We start from the raw sequence: 14506 nt of genomic DNA, 5'->3' as shown, positions 1-14506 counted from the left end.
GGCTATGCAGCTGCAAATTTTTCTTTTAATTCACAGTGGTTCACAAGAGTACTCAATAAAGGCTGAATCAGTCTCAGATTATCATGGGTATACCAGGAAACGTTTTGTGAATTCCAAAATGCATGTTGCACGTACCAGGTGTACAATTGCACATGGGTAATGTTTTGGTAATGGTGAAATTCTTCTTTGTCTTCACAGGAACATATTTTTCCATAAAGAACTTTCTGCTAAACACCAACAAATTTTCTTACGTTATTTTGTTGTTTTAGTCTGAACTTAATTTATTTCCATTACGATTATTCCCGGTTTGTTACAGGTCCATCCATTCCAGCATGATGGTTCTTTGGGTCCCAATCTCGCTACATGGCTGAGTGCCTGCCGTGCAATGCTTTCCTCCCTCTGGTCAAATTTTGTTTATGTAGTGGTCCTTTGCTCCATGCATATATTTCCAGCCCCACCTTCTGCACCTACTCTGTCTGGTCTCTTTTGACTGTTCCAGTACAGTGCCCCATTGTTGGAAATGGCCCTTTTTGCAGCGTTATACACAAACTTTTCGCTTCTTCCTCCCTTCTTTTTCCTGACCTGTGGTTGTTGGCAATAGGACTCTGGGCACTTTACCACTGCTGATCAGTGATAAAGTGCATATGCTCTCTGTATGAATTGTAATTCACTCTGTCTGGTCCCTTTTGACTGTTCCATTACAGTGCCCCATATCATCCCATTCTCCTTGCAGTTATGTGGTCCCACAGGTGCCACCTGGTCCCAGGGCATCTACACCACGTGCTTAACCCTGTGGCCCCACACTGAATACAGAAGCACTGTGCCTGCAGTGCTGCTCAATCATTCATTTGGTACCAAGATCTCAGCAGTTGCCCTGTGCTCATCCCTCAACTGAATGCCCTCTCCACCTCTGCTCATTCGTCTTCTTCCAGTCCTAATCTGTCCACTTGAGAGTACTGATCCATCCAACCAGATGGCCCAATGTTCAGACAGCTTCTCAATTGTGACTTTTCTAATCAGTCTGGGACAGTGTTCTCACTGGCCCAAACCTTCTAGTAGCATTCATGTACTTTTCATAATTCACATTCCACATTCCAGTGACATCTTAAGGTTTTTGGGATCCTGGGGCTGGAAATATTTTGAGCATCCCTGTTCAGAACATCTTTAGGTTTTATAACCCATTTTCTGCTAATTCAAGCCCATGATGACAAACTGTTTTGAAGTATATGGCAAAGGAGAGATCGCGAAATGAATCAAGATAGAAAATCCAAAACCCTTTCTCAGCTCGCCCTTGCAAGGTGGAGGCCCTGGGCAATTGCCCACATTGATCATGCCTTGAAATGTCTCACCACTCCTCCTTCTCCTTATTTCCATATATCTTCAGCGCCCCTGAGTCCCCCATGCTGTCCATCGTACCTCATTTCACACGATCATGATTTGGACTGGATGTCAAAACTAATGTCCTACAAAAGTGTAAGTATACATTTACTATATTTGACTCCATAATTATGAACACGGAAGGCCTGTATATCATTAGGATATATTTATGTGGAGCTAAGAACAGGAAATCAATAGTTACCATTAAACACTTAATCATATTGCAGACGTTAATATTGCGGGTGGGCCGAAGTCGTGAAGTTTCACTCTGTGGATTTCTGCGGAGTTACATAAAAACTCTGTGAGATTCCATGGAATTCTGTGAGCGGGTGGAATTGGCATGTTGCACTGATTTTTAACACCAGGATTGTTTCACGCTGCAGAATCAGTGGGAATTGCACCATACTGTACACCAGAGGGTGCTACTTCTTTGCTGCCACTCAAGTAGATTTTCTACTCGAGTGGCAGTTTTCTCACTATGAGCAGCAGGTTTCACACAGACTGCCTGAGGCTGCTTTCATTGAAAGAATCTCACCCCTGTGCCATTATAGAGCCTGAAAATACACTAATGGATATCAATTCTTCCTTGAACTCACCAACTTAGCGAGCCGTGCACTGAATTTTGTCGGAATTTCGCATTACAAGTGCAACATGGAGTGGAAAAAACTTTGCCTGCAAAGAAAAAGATTGCCCAAAGCCAGTCAATCCTCTGTCTGGTATATCTTCCATGTTATTTTAAACACAATATTATGTTAGGATACCCTTTGGACCTGGGACCCAGATGCTCTCACATTTCCACCCTTCTATGATTACAGCATTCACCAGTCTTCTTGTTCAATGTGAATTCTGTTATTTAGGACACAGAATTTCCATTCTTTCTCTTTCTCCAGCCCCATAGCTCAACATATACCAACTGTAGTAAATCCGCCTTATCTGCATGGTCACCTCAGATTTTCACCTTTTTCTGGATCTGAAACATGGTTTTCCTGATTGACATATTTCCCTTGCCTAGAAGTCTTTACTATATAGTGATTGCAATGAATGCACAGCTTAGAAGTTGATCCCAGCTGTGGTCTGCAGCACTTATAGTGCCACACACAAAGTGGGCCCATGAACACCGTTTCAGACCTAGCATGTGTAACCTGACTGCAGCAGCCCAAACATTCCGGGCCCAATTCACAAAAGTAATCTGAGACAAAATCCAAACTTTACGACTGTCGGTATTCATCACTGGCATTTAGGAGTAGTAAAGTTAGGATTTTGTCTCAGTTAAACTTAAGTTTTGGTCTTGAGTTAAACTCAAGACCAAAACTTAAACTTTAGATCAAAACTTGCCTCAGTTAAACTGAAGTTTTGGTCTTAAGTTAAACTTAAGACCAAAACTTAAACTTAAGACCAAAACTTAAGTTTAACTGAGACAAAATCCTAACCTCACTACTTCTAAATGCACTTTGTGAATACCAAAATTCATAAAGTTATGATTTTGTATCAGATTACTTTTGTGAATTGGGCCCCTGATGTGAAACCTGTCAAAGTATCCATTTTTGACATGTAGGATACACTGCTTTTAAATATTAATAATAAGTCACCGTAAGTGCACCTTTTTGCCCACAAGGTGGAGTGACTGGTATTTAAAAGTGGAACATGTGGAAAATTAAAGGTGGCATGGTCCTCCAGCGACTAACCCCTAATAGTTATTTACTGCCCTGGATGTAGCTGAATCCTAGAAAATGTTTTTAAAAAAAGGTTATAAACTATTTACTGATCTATTTCACAGGAAAAAGGGAGAATAGCCATTCAAAGTCCAATTTTCATATTTATTAAAATTCAACCCATTGGTAAAGTTAGATTTTTAGTAAATATTACAAAAAAAGTAATTTTTTAAAAGTTACCTTTTCCCTCGCTGACTCTCCTGGAGGCTAATTTGCATTAGCCAACAAGCAGCAGTCCAGCCCGTGCTTGACTTTTATGAGGTATTGTTAGACTTGGCACCATTGGCGTGAGTTTCCCTTCTACTTTTTGCTGTTGCCTCATCTGTTTTTGCTGGTCTAGATGCTTTTTAAAAAAAAAACATTTTTTTTTGGTCCTCATCTCACCTATCAAGCCTCTGCAGGTCTTATGGAGCCGCTTTCGTGATCTGTGGCCCCTACGGCTTACCGCACTCGCTTGGTTCGTCCGACCGCTCCCTTTTTTGTGAGGGAGCCTGGTGTAATCATTAGACCAATTATATTAATCTTAAATTTTGGCCCCATCTCACAAAGGGATGCCAGATGTTTGTTGGCTTATCTTCTGCACCCTCGTGGTCTAGACGAGCCATAGAGAATGAGGCCTTAAGCCACTCTTCCCTTTGTGGAGGTAAGGGGTCTTTCCACCTCTTACAGATTTCCCTTCGGGCCAACAGTACCAGATAGATTAATAAGCTCGATTTTTCTGAGAGAGGGTCTGACTGAGTCGGCCATTGTTTCCAAAAAACACTAATGACATGTTAATATCTATAGTAATGTTAAAAATTTCTCGAATATTGTCGCCCACCTCTGTCCAAAATTTTTCGAGTACTGGACACTCTAGGAAAATATGTAAGTCGTTAGCAAGAGGTAATGAGCATCTGGGGCATTTAGGGGATGGTTCTGGGGCAATCGTGGCGATCTTAGCGGGAGTGTAATAGAGCCTGTTGATGATGAAAAAATGTTTTTTTTTAGACAAGCAGGCTTAACATATTTATACAGAACCTTTAGTGAGGGCTCATATAGGGACTCTATTGTTGGCCCGAGGGGAGTTTCGCTCCACGCTGCAGCTAAAGGGGGGGCCTTGTGGTCCTCGGCTTCCAGCAAGTTATTATACCACATAGAGATTTCCTTCTTAATTGGGAGAGTAGATTGCCACATCCTTTCGATCTCTCCATTCCCTTTGACCTCTCCCTTCTCTGCATCGTACCATGACACCAACTGTAGATATTTAAATCTAGAGAGCCCTGGCCCTATCTTTGCTCTTAAGTATTCCCATGGGTATATCCCCCGGAATCCACAAGCCCGGCCCAGGTGGTGATGCCTGCCCTTCTTATAGGCAATGCCAAACTGTCCCTGAGGCAGCCCGGTGTTCCTGGTGCATCCCATACAGGGGCACTGTCCGAGTAGTATCCAATGCCCTAACTACATCTGAGCCTATACCATAGTTCCAGAGCCGCCCTCAGAACCTTCAGGCGAACCCGCTTGAAGAATTTTGGTGACCCAAACTTATATAGAAAGGTCTCGCCATCTCCTCCCCCCTCTGCTCTCGCCGTTTCTCCAAGCAGCCTGCCCCAGACTGACTCCCCTGGTTTAACAAGTAGCATCTGTATGCTTTTAAATTGTAATGCTGCAGCATTAAGCCTCACATCAGGAAGGGCTGGCCCGCCTTTCTTTAATCTGCGCCTAAGTTTTTTCCACGCCAATCGGACCCCTTTATCTCCCCAGACAAAGCTCCCAATCTTGCTTTGTACCTTGCTTAAGCTTTTTTTCAAAAATGTTAAAGTGATAGTAGAAAATAGGTAAGACAGCTTGGGGAGAATGACCATCTTTACCAATTTGTTTTTTACGTAAATGGTTAAGGGAAGGTTCCTCCGTCTGCTAAAGAGGCCATCTACTTCCCTAATGACCCTGTTGAGATTTATCTCAGGTATCTTCTCCAGATTTTTAACGATGTAAATCCCCAGATATCTCAGCTCTTTGCTAACTCTCCCCGACCACTCCAAATTCCAGCACATCACCTCTGTCTTGGTTTTATTGACTAGATATCCCGACAGGGTCCCAAATTCGGACATGGTCTCCTCAACTCTCAGGATCACTGCCTCGGGGTCACTTGTATACAATATTAAATCGTCGGCGTAGAGAGCTATTTTAGATCTGTATTGATCAGATCTAAAAGGATAGATTGAGTCATCCAGTCTCATAGCCTGCGCCAATACTTCAATGTATATATTAAATAAAAGGGGCGAGATCGGGCACCCCTGTCTGGTTCCTCTCAGGATGTTAAAACTAGGCGTGAGTATCCCGTTTAGTAGAATTCGGGCGGAGGCACCCTGATAACAGTTCTGCAAGGTTTGAATGAAGATTGAACCAAACCCCATTGCCTTCAGAACCTCCCAAAGATACACCCAGCAGACTCTATCGAAAGCCTTGGCCGCGTCTAAGGCGACTACTGCCAAGGGTTCTGCTTTCTGAATGGCAAGATCTATATTGCTTATTAAGAGCTGCGACTGCTCTTGGATGTGTCTCCCTGCGACGAACCCTTTCTAGTCCGGGTGTATTAACCTCGGGATCAGTTTTGCCAGTCTCCCCCGCTAAAATGCCCATAAAGATCTTATAATCAGCATTCAGCAGGGAGATTGGACGGTAGGAGGCTGCCTTTTTTGGGTCCTTGCCAGGTTTGAATTTCAGGACAATTGTTTAAGTTTAAGTTTAAAATATTTATCAAGCGCAACGTACACCTGGGCGGTTTCTTGGCGCTAAAGTAGCAGGCAGCCAGCTGGGCAAGAACAGTCGCAAAGACGTCGACTGGAAAGGCAGGCAGAGCTTACGAAAGAAGAGCCTGAGAAAATAAAAAGGTCTTCAAAGCTTTGCGGAAACTGGAATACTGGGTAAGGGACCTAAGATGGAAGGGGAGAGAGTTCCAGAACATGGGGGCAAGAGTGGAAAATTTTGAGCCACCCTGTTTTTTTTTCCGGTAGCGGGGTACTGCTAGAAGAAGTTGTGCCGAGGAGCGGAGGTCTCTGCCAGGGACATAAGCCTTGATGGCAGAAGATATGAAAAGGGGGGCCAGGCCAGTCCTGGCCTGAAACGCCATGCAGCCTAATTTAAACAAGGCGCGTTCCTGCACAGGGAGCCAGTGGAGGGTTTTCAAGAGGGGGGAGGTATGGTGGAATTTGGGAAGACCGAAGGCTAGTTGCAGTTTACGGAGGCTGTACTGAGGGATGCCATTGAACAAAATGTTCCCGTAGTCCAGGCGGGACAGGACCAGTGCGGACATAATTAGTTTGAGTGCAGGGAAAGAAAAGAAACGAGAGATAGAGCGGATAGTACGAAGAGTAAGAAAGCAGGAAGAAACCACCGAACCAATCTGGGAGTGCATAGTGAGTTGATCATTTAGCTTGATGCCAAGAGTCTTAACAGAGGAAACAGGGGTAGGAGGAGAACCAAAGGAGGGGGGCCAAAAGAGAGAATTCCAGGGACTGGAGCAACCACCCGTCACCACAAGTTCCGTTTTATCGGGATTGAGTTTCAGGTGGTTGAAATTCATCCAGTCCCTGATGAAAGATAGGATAGATTGGAAATTAGAAATAGAGTCAGGGGTAGAAGACAGATTGAAGATGAGCTGGAGGTCATCGGCATAGTTATATACCGTGACCTCCAGCTGCTGTAGGGCAACGATGAGAGGAGCGATATAAAGATTAAACAGTAAAGGAGAGAGAGAAGAGCCCTGGGGAACACCGCACTGGACCTGACAGGGGGTAGCTGAAAACTCCCCAAGGTGAACCGCCTGGGTCCGGTCCCTCAAAAAGGAGGAAAGCCAGATAAGGGCTGAGCCTCCTATGCCCGCCGCCTTGACACGGGAAAGCAAGATGGAATGATCCACCGTGTCAAAAGCGGCGGACAAGTCAAGGAGGACCAGCGCCTGAGATCTGCCTGCGTCCATACCCTCTCTGAGGGTGTCTAATACTGACACCACCACTGACTCTGTCGAGTGCTTGGGCCGAAGCCCAGCCTGACACGGAGCCAACCTCCCATTCTCCTCGGCAAAGGAGCTGAGTGCAGATGTAACATGTCGCTCAAGCACCTTCGCCAGAAAGGGGAGAAGGGAGATGGGGCGATAATTGGCCATCACGGAGGGGTCGGCTCCTGGCTTTTTCAAGATGGGGACGATGGAAGCGGCGTTTAACGATGGAGTGACAACCCCTCGAGCCAGTGAGTCGTTAAGGAAACCCAGAGGAGGCAGAGAACAGACAGTATAAATCTGCCGTAAGATGTGTGCCGGGCATATGTCAGACGGGGAACCGGACTTAATTTTGGGGAGGAGGGACAGGAAAAGTTCTTCAGAGAGAGGAGGAAAGGAATTAAAAAAAGCTGGGGCAGGGGGAGGGAGGGGGTCAACAAAAAAAGGAGGAGGGAGGGGGAATGTTGGATTTAATTGTCTTAATTTTTTCGACAAAGTAAAAATTCAGCGAATCACAGAGTTTCTGGGAGGGAGGGGGTTTAAGTGAGGTCCTGTCGGAGAAAGCCAGATCGTGGGTAATGGCAAAGATCTCCTTTGGTTGGTTCTCGGCCGCCAAAATTTTGGCCGAGAAATAGGCTTTCTTGGCCTCAGTGATGTTTTGCTTATAGGTCCCTAGGAGATGGACGTAACGGGTACTGGAATTGGGGGAGTAGTCCAGTCTCCATTTGCGTTCAGCCCTTCGAACCGTAAGCTTCAGTTCTTTCAGCTCGTTGTTGAACCACCGATTGGCGTCTTTAGGGCGCCTAATCGAGGTGCACAGGAGAGGAGCCAAGCAATCGCTTCCTTCCATGAGCCATGAGTCAATGGCTTTGGCTTGGGCTGCGGAATCCAGTCCCGATAGAGGGGGAGAGGAGGCCAGGAGTGAAGTCGAGAGATCAGATAGATTGACCTTACCCCAGTTACGAGCCCATGAGTTTTTGGTGTGGATAGGGGTCTTGGTCAGACAGAGGCTAAGGGAAAACTAAATTAAAAAGTGATCGGACCAAGTGCAAGGGACAACAGACAGTGCAGACAGGGAACAGTTAAGAGACCAGACCTGGTCTAGAATGTGACCGTGAATGTGGGTAGGGGTGTGAACAAAGGAGATGAAATTAAGAGAGAGGAGGGTTTCTGAGAATTCCTTTGATGAGACGCACTCCTTGGGCTCCGAGGGCCAATAGTTAAAGTCCCCGAGGACTAGAGCCGAGGCATAGCTGACCGCCAGGGTGCCAAGTAGATCTTGAAAGGCCGGGAGGAAAGATGGAGTTGGTTGGGGAGGGCGGTAGACGAGCACAATGGCTAAGTGGGGGGAAAGGGAGGTAGAGCGGGCCACCAAATAGTCGATTCCTCCCAGGGAGGACTTGGAACTGGAGATCAGAACGGGCAATAAGAGCAACGCCTCCACCCGCTTTCCCGCCAGGATGGTCGGCACGGATAGCGTAGTAAGTCGAGGGGAGGGCAGCCAATAGGGATGGAAGGGAGGCTTCAGAAAACCACGTTTCCGTCAGCAGCAGGAGGTCGGGTTTGTCAGTGTCTAAGAGGATGAAAAGTTCCTGGTGGTGTTTAATGGCTGACCTGGTATTAAGTAAAATGATAGATAAGGGGGGAGAATAAGAATCACAGATGGTAGATGAGACGGGGGCCAACGGAGACGCGAGAGGAGGAGGGCAGCCAAATGGGCAGGCATGACAGGGAGAATTACAGCCCAAAAGGGTGATCCGATGAATAGTACGAGGATCGAGGGGCCAATGGCCTTGAAGTAGTGTCAAGTCAGCGGATGAATATTGAGTAAGGGGACCAGGGGTGATAGCCCCTAGCCCCAGTCTGCCGCGGACGGGCGCAGACGGGCTTAACTCTGGCGCAACTCCGGCGCGCCTACGTCGCGCCCGCTGCGCTCGTCCGCTGCGCTGACGCATGAGGGACGTCTATATAGGCAGTAACGCGGTGGTGGGAGGAGTCGGGAGGGCGGGATAGGAGTCGTGAATTAAAAATGAAGATTGCCGTTCGCCGCTCGTACTCATTGCTCTTCCCTTCCTTCCAGGTCTTGGGAACCTTCCCAGTTAAGCTGTAAACTGAGTTAAAGGTGACCTCCAAAGCATTTATCAGCTCATCTTTGAGAAGTTTATACACTTCACTTGGGAGTGAGTCTGAGCCTGCAGCTTTTTTGTTTTTGGATTTTTTGATCTGATCAGCTATTTCCTCTAGGATAAAGGGAGCGTCTATTTCGTTCTTACTCTCTTCTGACAGCGAGGGGACATGTTTATTCCTCAAAAATGTCTGAATGACACTTGGTAGCGGTGCAAGGTCCTCTTTATACAGTTCTGAGAAGATGGAGAGAAGACAGGTCTGCATATCTCCGATCGTACTTGAAGTTTCCCCGCTGGCATTAATGGTTAGTTCTTTTATATCGTTTCTGGCGCAATCCATTCTCGCTTTCCATGCCAAAAGGGCACCTGCCTTCTCCCCATACTCAAAGTTCTGCATCATTCTGGAGTTCCACTGTGCTCTACACTTGGCTTCTAACTTCCCTCTATACTCCGATCTTGCCTCGTCAAGATCTTTCAAGACTTGTGTAAGTCGCTCCAAGTCCCTGTTGCTTAAACCGTCTCTTTCTTTCTCCAGGTTGCTTATCTTCCCCTCAACACCCTTTAGTACCTCAGCTTCGACCTTGTTCTTATAGCAGATTATACCATGGAGTTTCCCCCTTAGCCAGGCCTTATATGTATCCCATACTATGTCCGGTGTTGTGGAACCCATATTCAAAGAAAAAAATTCCAAGGAGGGAGCCTGTACTGCCTCAACCACTTCAGGATCTAAAAGCCTCGCCCTATTGAGGGTCCACCTCGACATCTGCCGCTGCACCTCTTTACTCTGAAACATAAATTGCAGGGGTGCGTGGTCTGAAAGATGACTCTGGAGTACTGTGACCCCCCCCTAGGCTAGCCGTTGACATTCTATCTAAAAATACATAATCTATCCTGGAGGAGTGACCATGCTTCTTGCTATAATAAGTGAAGCCCTGCTGGATCCCTCTTTGGACCCTCCATAGGTCAATCAAGTCCATATCATGGATCATGTTGAGCAATGCTCGACGTATCTTGACTGCTCCTACGTAGTGACTCAGGTTGGATCTATCTTTTAATGGGTCCAACAAGACGTTAAAGTCCCCCCCGATGACATAAGGTGGGGATTCCAACATCAATACCGACTGTAGTTTATATATATAGGTCGGATCGTCCGTATTGGGACCATAGAAAGAGGCACATATTATGTCAACATTTTCAAATACCAATTGGGCTACCAACCACCTTCCCGTGGAATCTGATCTAGATGCTTTGTGCACTTTGCCAATGCTGTTCAGTGCCAAAGTGCAAGTGCTCCTTACTGTAATTTGGTGTTATGGATTAGTGATTCCATGATTGGTTATTTCATTTACATGTCAGTCCCTAGTACAGTGCACCATGTGTGCCCAGGGCCTGTAAATCAAATGCTGCTGGTGGGCTTGCAGCACTGATTATGTCACCCACAGAAGCAGCTTGTAAAATGTGCCTCAGGCCTGACATTGCAGAGCCTGTGTGCAGTCTGGGAGTGCCATGTCGACTTGGCAAGTGCACACACTTGCCAGTCCCTAAACCTTCCCTTTTCTGCATGTTAGTGACCCCTAAGGTAGGCCCAAGGTACCCCTGTTGGCAGGGTGCATTTTATATGAACGGTAGGACCTGCCCTGATGTGTGTGTCATGCCCCGATAGTAAAATACTGCCAATTTCATTTTTCACTATTGCAAGGCTATCTGTTCCCATAGGTCAAAATGGACAGTTTACTTATAACATCTTATAAACATAAATGACCGAGGGAACAAGATGGGAAAATTAAGTTTACTATGCCTGAACTCAGAATGTTGAAGTGCATCTTTTAGTGTGGGTGATTTTAACATTCTGTGTTTGAAAATACCACTTTTAGAAAGTAGGTATTTTCTTGCCTACCCATCCAGTGTGCCTCTGCTAGGTTTGGGTATTTCATGTCTGGCTTGTGAGTGACAGGAGCTGGGAGAGGGCAGAGCTCCGGCAGTCTGATGAGTCCGGGCTGGGTGGAATGGGACCTGGGTTGAATTTAGAGTAGGGGGAGGAGATTTCCTTTCACATGCCTGGGCCAGGCCTGCTTTCAACAATGCTGTCTCCACCTCCTGCCAGGAAGCTGCACCAGAGAGGACAGAACTGGTTTTGGCACTCTCTGCCTTCAGAGACAAAGGATTTATGTGTATTAAAAAGGGGGACCCAGACTCCAGAACTTTAGATCACTTCTGCGAAATCAAGAGGAACCTTTGCAAAGGAGAAGAACAGGAGATGCTGAAGGATGATTACTGCCCCTGTGCTGTCTGCTGTTGGGGGTTGACCTTCAGTGGTTGCTTGCTGCCAAGGAAAGGAGAAAAAGGTCTCTGCTGTTTGCTTTGTCACCTGCTTGAAGAAAAGATCTCCAAGGGCTTGAAACTGAGCTTTACTCTTGTCTGAAGTTTCAGGGACACAAAGCCTTCACCACCAGCTCCCCTGAATATCCTTGCTGGGAATTCCAATCTGCAACAAGGTGCCAGGTGCAGTTTAGGACCTCTACAGACTGTTTGTTGTTGGGAGCTGGAAGATCGACGAAACGAAGAAAAAGCATGTCGCATCTGCACCGATTTTCGATGCATCGCCGAGTCGCAGAGAAGAAGGGTGCCCCATCCACACCGAGCTGACGCATCGCCGAGAAGACCCTCACAGCACCTGCCATGTGGCTGCAAATGTTCATGCATTGACCAGATTGTCGCATCACACCAAGCCGGCATTTTGTCGCATTACATCAGATTGTTGCCATGTGTCGAGGCGCCATCTTGTCGCATCGTAACCGGAACACAGTAAGGAACAGAAGCATCGCCTCCCCTGTGCTGCAGAAATGGACAGGAGCGCCGCCTCCTCCGAAGCAAGGAACTGATGCTTCGCCTTTCCTGCAACTCTTTTGTTCGTTTTTGCGTGAAGCATCTAAGGTACTTTGTTGGAAAAGTGTAGCATTTACAACTTGTATTGAACTGAACTATTTGTACCATTGAATAGCCTATTTTTGATACTGTATTGTGGATTTTTGACGTTTGGTCTTGTTTAGATAAAGAATACTTATTTTCTAAACTGGTGTGCTGTCCATTTGTAGTGTTTACACTGTGTTACTGTATGTCTACACACTGCCTCTGAGATAAGCCTGTCTGTGTATGCCAAGCTACCAAGTGGGTGAGCAGAAGTTATTTTAGAAGTATATTCCCATTACCCTGACTAGAAGCAAGGGTCCCTATTTGGACAAAGGTACTTACCTCTGCCAATTAGAGACCCCCATTTCTAACAGGTGGTGACATATAACCCTCTAAATAGCGGTGGAAACTTTATTCCACCCATCATTTTAAAGTGCCATGGGGGAAGAGAGCAAGATAATTCTCTATCAGTAGATTTATCACCACCGTGCAGTGAGCTGAGTATGAGAAATACTTTTGGTTGGTTTAAATAGTCTATATTTATGATACTGTCAAGTGATTTTGGCAATAACGTGAATTCTCAATAAGCCTGCCGATGGCAAAATCAATGGAATTAGGCAACAGGGGTGTACCAAATTATGCGACAGTGTGGACTAGCATGTCACAACAACAACAAAAAAATTGAGGCATAATGAGCCACATTTTGTGACAGCAGTACTTCATTATTTTGTCATAGTTGCACATCTTAACAGTGTTTGGGCAAAGGTTTCACCTCATTAGTACACGTTTAATACCAATAACCAGCAGTAAACAACTGAACGCTCACCAGACAACCTTTACAAAGGGCCGTCCACTGAGTGGCAACAGGTGTTACTGAATTTGTAGCAAAAGTTTATCAATCTGAGCTGAAAGCAACAATTGTTTGTGTTGAAATATGCAAATTATGCCACTAATGATGGATTATATAGCAATGCAGCTGTTAAAAATTGGGTTGTTGATTGACTGGGGTATGAGTCGCAGCCAAGCAACTGTGACAGTCCCTTGCAGGGTGAACCAAAATAAGTCACTAAATGAACCTATGCTTAACCCTGGGTAGCTTTGTACAAAAAGTAGTCAGGCTTAACTTAGAGGCAATGTGTAAAGTAAATATGTAGCACACAAAAAGTTATAAACAGAACACCAGAAAAATCCCACGCCAGTTTTGAAAAATAGAATACATTTTAATAAGTTATTTGACACCAAAACAGCTAAAATTTAATCAGTAGAACTGGAGTTAAATATTTTAGTGAAAATAGCGCTAAAAAGCACAAAGCATCAACTTGGATATATGGTTGTGATGGACCAGGTAAAAGTCACACTTTTAGATCGAATACAATGGAGCTACAGTCACGAGGCCCACTGAGATTTACATTCCTAAATCCATGCTGAGGGTCCCGTTCATGATGGAGGGGGTCACGAGGAGCAGGGAGAGCGTTCATCATAGTGCCAAGAGCAGGCCACACCTCGTAGGCAGGCTTTGCTGGAGCTTCACGCTGGCTGCCGGGGCTTTACTTTGAATCATACTGCAAACTGCAAAGTCTCTCTGCAAACAATCCCATTTGCAGTTGTGAAGAGTCCAAAATCTTAAATCCTGCTACCTGAGCCTCACCAAAGGTCCAAGACCTGAGGGGCACTACTTGGCGGTCACAAACTCACTATAGCTGGGTCCAGAGGCTGGTGCAGGATATTGGGCAGCTTTCATGTTCTTGAGGCTCAGATCAGGAATGGATGGAGTGTTGAACATTGCAAGCACTCACCCCCAGTCAACTGATCTGGGTTTAAACCATCATCATTCTTTAGCTCACTCCGCCACCCTAGTTCAGACATGGCATATGCAAATCAGCCTGACCCTTTGCCTCATGGGAACAGTCCAGCCCAAACTGCCAAGCCATGTCTTCCTTAGAACGGAAACAAGCATCCTGGGACCGGTTTCGGGTTCATAACCCTCATCAACCAGGCTATCTTGAATCCAGTGGCAAAGTGAGCAAGGGAACCACGTCAGGGCATACCCTGCCAATTTGGGGGAACTTAGCAAAGCCAAAGGGGATGATAGACGGAGTGTTGAACATTGCAAGCACTCACCCCTGGTCAACTAATCTGGGTTTAATCCATCATTATTCTTTAGCTCACTCTACCACCCCAGTTCAGACATGGCCATATGCAAACCAGCCCGAACTTCCAAGCCATGTCTTCCCTGGACCGGAAACAAGCATCCTGGGACCGGTTTCAGGTTCATAACTCTCATCAGCCAGGCTATCTTGAATCCAGTGGCAAAGTGAGCAAGGGACCCACGTCTGGGAATACCCTGCCAACTTAGGTCGAACTTAGCAAAACCAAAGGGGATGATGGACGGAGTGTTGAACTTT

This window comes from Lissotriton helveticus, chromosome 9, assembly GCF_964261635.1.
Source record: "Lissotriton helveticus chromosome 9, aLisHel1.1, whole genome shotgun sequence".
NCBI classification, from domain to species: Eukaryota; Metazoa; Chordata; class Amphibia; order Caudata; family Salamandridae; genus Lissotriton; species Lissotriton helveticus.
The sequence above is the reverse complement of the archived record's forward strand: the minus strand, read 5'-3'. Positions refer to the sequence as shown.